The sequence below is a fragment of the Haliotis cracherodii genome, unplaced genomic scaffold (genome assembly GCF_022045235.1).
Source record: "Haliotis cracherodii isolate W230 unplaced genomic scaffold, xgHalCrac1.p SCAF_5, whole genome shotgun sequence".
In the NCBI taxonomy this organism is placed as follows: domain Eukaryota; kingdom Metazoa; phylum Mollusca; class Gastropoda; order Lepetellida; family Haliotidae; genus Haliotis; species Haliotis cracherodii.
In genome coordinates, this window is record NW_027266308.1 from 1,764,843 (window position 1) to 1,770,842 (window position 6,000).

The window sequence follows — 6,000 nt, forward strand, 5'->3', positions numbered from 1 at the left end:
CCAGTGTTATATTGCATATTGTTCCTGATTTCGTTGCAATAATAATTTGAGTAACCGAAATTTATAGCTCACACTATAGCTAAAAACATGTTTTAAGATTATTGGTAGTTAAAAGATTGTTTGTAGTGTAAGAAACATGTGCCTCATCCTGTGTAAAATTTGGTTGTTGTATATTCATTATTTAATGTGTAATCCTATTTCATTAAACATGTAATGAAACACTGACTATTCTGTTATCCGTTTCTTCCTTTGGCTAGTGTACATTCACTTATCCAGTGTTATGTTGCATATTGTTCCTGAATTCGTTGCAATGATAATTTGTTTAACGGAACTCGATTTATGGCTCACAATATAGCTAAAAAACATCGTTATTTATATGTCATGTTTTAAGATTTATGGTAGTCACTGAATCTGTGACGAGCATTGGGACTACATAAAGTAAGTCCAAGACTATACACTGCGAAAAGTAGGTAACCAGAATTTCTGCTTCGATTAGTCAAAACAAACCAAGCGAAATTGGCCAAGAAGTTTAGTTTACAATCTTTCAATAATGGTCAAATATCAACGGATTTATCCAATGGAACTATAAGATAAAGAGTCCATGGAAACCGCCTCGCCTGTTTCAAAGTGACAAACATCAACAATGACATCAACCTTCCAATAGTTAACCTTCCCGCATGTTGAGCAATATTGCAGCAGTTTCAGTCGAGAGGATGCTCCTTCCACGAATATGTCAAAGACCGTCATACGACTCTTGCTCAAAAGTTGTTTAATCAGGATTACAACATTTAATGCCTTAGTGAAGCTTTTATGCCTCCAAACACCTGGAATATTGCTGAGTGTTGCGTTGAACAACAAACAAACGAAACCTTTTATATTGTTTTGGGTACATGTATACGGGTGGAGGACATTTCCAAATATGACCCATCAATGACTGAACCGATGTCCAATGCAATGTTCTATGTGACCTTTACCACACCCTCACGTGTTTTTTTTATATAAACTGACTTGTCTTTGCATGTGTTTGTGACGTGTGCCACAGGTGGTGCAGGAAACAGTGCTTTTCGCCAACGAATGACATCATCACTATTTCAAAGTGGAAGTAAAATCTTATGATTTTTTTATATCACTATGTTTGACCTGGAAGGATGTATATCTACACACAATTTTATTCAGTACGTATGACTTCATGTTCACACTGAAGACATGCAACAACCAGCTGGATCGCGGAATAAGACAGTTCTTCTAAAAGATAGGTGACCTGAGCCTATGCTCTACACTAACACCTCTTGTAGTTTGTTTACAACAAATGTATTCAAATAATATCATCATTAATTAGATGAAAAAGGTCTGTTAAGAACGACCTCAGTAAGTCAGTCTCAAATGACAGCGCGTCGTAATACATACACGACGTCAATATAGCCGACGCGATTAACGTGACGGGTGAAATTTCCCAAGTGCTGTAGACTGTAATTATCAGTCTAGACACGGATCAAGTTGATACTACGATCATGGATGTGCAGTTTTACGTTTTGTTCACTAGGATAGGCCGTAGCTAGGATATTCGTGAACGATCATGCAAACTCGGGACGGTCCAAATGATCAGAAATAAGGCCTTTGTATGTTTCCGTGATAGGGAATTCCCAGGGTTCCCCCAGGAATTGTAAATAGTCCGACAGTGTTTACCACATTTCGAGTATACAAGTTCCTGAAAACGCATGAACGTCAAGTTGTGTCGTTCGTACGCTTATGAACGTCAACCTCGCGGCCGTGTGACCGACCTCCCGTCCAACGTAAATGCTGTATGTCGTGTAAACTTCACATATACTGAAAAAAATATTATACTGTATTAACAGTGCTTTTATCAGAGCTGTTTTATAATTATCATTATGTAGAGATAGCGGAAGTGATATGGATAATAGTACAGTGTTAATATTTATGCCAGTTACCCTTTTCTATCTAGAGGCCCCCATAAATGTTTCAGTTCTGTGTCAGAATCTGGCATCATGACAAGAGATATAATTGTCCTGGGGTTTTTTTCACCTTAACCATGTACCATCATCATGTCATCGTCATGTATTCGTCAACTCATCATTATGTCACCCTCATGTCAATGTCATGTTATCATCATGTCACCATCGTGTCACCGTCATGTCATCGTCATCCCATCATCATGTCACCGTCAGGTCAACGTCATCCCATCATCATGTCACCGTCATGTCAACGTCATCTCATGTCACCGTCATGTCATCATCATGTCAACATCAAGTCATCGTCATATCATCATCATGTCATCATTATGTCACCATCATGTCATCGTCATGTCATCGTCATATCACCATCATGTCACCATCATGTCATCGTCATGTCATCACCATGTCCTAGTTATGTAATCGTCATCATCATTTCACTGTCATGTCATCATCATGTCACCATCATGTCGTCATCATGTCATCATGTCACCGTCATAAATGTTTCGAAGGCAACAGAATATTCGGTGCTTTAATGCCTCAGGATTCACTTTAGTGGGACTTCTGGTTGTGCTTTCTTATGTGTGTCTTTAATGGGTTTGAATATTATGCAGATATACCCCTCTCCATAATCATTAGATATCTCCGTTGGACGATTTCTATTTTTTTCACGTTTCTATTTATGAATCACCATCACAAAAACACCCAAGACGATATTTCACCAACTAAACAGGGTGAGAAATCACATTCAACATGATTTATATTTGCTGAATGATATAAAACTGTTTTCAAACATGAGAATGATTTCAGGAGAATATTATGCCGTGTGTACATTTCAGAAAATTGTTTTCCGCATATAGTGCAGTTTCGTGTACATGTAACATGCAGAAGTAGCTAAACCTTTGCATGAAGTGTGGAGGGTGACCATAATTACATAAATAGGCTATTTGTACTGTTGTGTGGCCACCCAAACCATGACAAATCGATTTATATTTTACCTTGGGGTAACAAGGTTCATAGTCCCATGTCCTTCTCGAAATCGAAACGAGTGAAAGCGTCAGTGACCTGGGGCACAACATTTCTTCTCCATGATGACCTAACCCTAACCCAAATCAGTAATTCACGTCAGATCCTCTTCTCAGGAGCTTGTGAAAATATCTTTATTCATTGGTACACCGGACATTTACGGGTAATCACCTCTCGTCCTCACTCATCGATTCTCGCCCTTCTAGCATCTCACGTTGTCATCCTGTAACTTAATTGCAAACATGAAGAGACGTTGAGTGAAAGAGTGAAATTGTATCAATTACATGTAATTTAGGCTTCTGGCTGTAGCAAGCGATGCTGTAAGGACCGCTGGCATTTAAGCACACACACACACACACATTCGGTAATGGATATGAGGACAAGACGGTAACTGTGATTAGGTGTTGTCATGGCAGGCAGTCATGTGATGGCTTACTTCTATGCCATTTAGGACTTAGCTTCAATCAGGGGATAATTTACGAAAATGCTTCAACAACTCATTTTTAGATGATGTATACATAAAGATTAAAGGACGTGGTTGGCTACTGCTCTTTTACAACTACAATCGTTCCAGGCTTCAGGGTTACCAACGTAATAGGATCAAGACAAACACAATAAACCAAATTATGGCTACTGGACCGTGTCAGACTGCAACATTGATAGGACTCTACTCTTGAACACAGACATATGAATTAACGGCATGGATGTTGTTTAAGTAAGTGAGTGAGATCTATGCAGCTTTCAACAGTATTTCAGTAATATCATTTCCATATGTTCGAGTCACTACGATAAAAAAGAATTAAGCTTCTACAAAAGCATGAAATACTTGGGGCAAATGACACTTTACATATATTGATGTTAGTGATTCCATTTTAGCTGTCTAGGCTGACCCGATCTCTCAATAACAGACCAACAGCCGCACACACAGTAATGTAAAGCCCAAAATGAAGCATAACAGATCGCTTCAGACGCTTTCACCATTAGAGTTAATGGTGGCGTCGGCTAAGGCGATGTACCTAAACTAATGTCCAAAAGAAACGATACCACGTGTTTGAAAGGACATTACAAAAAAAACTAAACGATACAGACATTTCAAATTGGTATATGACTTGTGAGTAATGTTTTCACAGTATGTGTACAAAAATTCATTGTAATCAATCCTTTACAATCATGAGGACAGAGGTGTAAAGACGCGGGGGGTCCAAAATGTAAATTTCATTTGAACACAGTTGATGAGTCAAGTGTGGAAAATGTCACAACACACGTCTCAAAGTCACGTTAGTACCGGGTATGTCCACCGTGAGCGTCAATACACGCTAGTACACGTCTACGGGCTGATGACGTCAGACGTCTGATGACGTTGGGGGGGATCCGTTGCCATTCATGGAGGAGGCATTTTCCAATTCCTGGAGGTTAACTGGAGGCACAGGGCGATACCTGACTTTGCGGCCGAGAATGTCCCACATGTGTTCGATTGGGTTCATGTCCGGTGAACATGCCGGCCATGGTAAAACGTGAATGTTGGCGTTTGCTAGGAAGTTCTGGGTCAGCCTTGCCGTGTGAGGCCTCGCATTATCGTGCTGGAAAATGATACCATTGGGCTGTTGTTGGATGAATGGCACCACAACTAGTTGTAAGATGCCATCACGATAACGCTGCGCATTCAGGTTTCCTCGAATAACGAGGAGTCTCGTTTTGACGTCACCGCAGATTCCACCCCAAACCATTAAACCTCCGCCTCCATATGGCCTGACTTGATGGATGCAGTTCGGTGCCAAACGTTCACCTACTCTTCGGTACACACGCTGCCGGCCGTCGTTCCTGAAGATGCAAAATCTGCTTTCGTCAGAAAACATGACACGTGCCAAGTTCCACCGTTGCCACCGTCGAAGTCGCCTTGCCCATATCCGTCTGTTGAGTCGGTGTTGAGGTGTCAGGAACGCTTCGCGGTAGGGGCGACGTGCTCGGATACCATGTGCCCGCAGTCTCCTGTACACGGTTTGTCGACTTATCACGTGTCCCAGTGCCGTCCGTGCCGTTAACGTCGCCGTTACGAAGCGGTTCCGAAGGTGAAGTACCCGGATGTGGCGGTCTTCAATAGGCGTGGTCACCCGTGGTCTCCCGGTTCTCGGCCTGTCTGCTGTCCGACCTGTTTGACGCAACCGCTGCATTAACCTGGTGACAGTTATGCGCGCATCCTAACCTTCTGGCGACGTCGCGGTGCGTAGCTCCCTGTTGGAGCATTCCTACGGCTCTCTCTCTCTCAATCGCTGTCAAACGTGGCATTTCTTTTGTGTGCTTTTTGTTGCTGTGATCCCAACGTGTCGGGTCAGCAGTTTTATACAGAAGATATGCACGTGCATTTCGTGTTACGGGACGGAACGTCATTTGGGCAAATTGCACGCTTTTTTCTCAATTGATCAAATGTTCCCGGTTTTATCGACCGAATACGTTTGGTTTGGAACGTAGGATACGCAAAAGTACATTTTCAGACGAAAATTATCTCTTCATAATAAAATATTTAGACAAATGTGTGGTATCGTTTCTTTTGGACATTAGTTTAGTTCCATCCCTTTGGTGTAGGGGATTCTTTCTTTCATGAGTTTGTCAGCACATCATTCCACTGATCGTGGGTTTTAATCAAAACTGGTAAACGTCAATCACCTGGATTACTCATACTCATTTTAAGGCATTGTCATCTTTACAAACTTTATAAAACAAGTATTAGTCAAAACAATCTTGAACATTATTTTTCTTAATTCAAAAAACTTTTACTAACCCTTACCTTTCCTTGCTTGCAGGGAATATGAAGGACGGCCAGAAAATGTCTTGTTTGATTTGAGACAATAAACCTGCGCTGGACAGATGCAAGTCATGGCTTTGATTGCTGCCCAGACTTATCCTTTGGGGTATCAGCAACCTAATAATATTCTGTCCGCGTGACAGAGATCCGGCGAGGTATTGCCCCTCAGACATTGTCGTGTTTTTAATCTACTCACAGTCA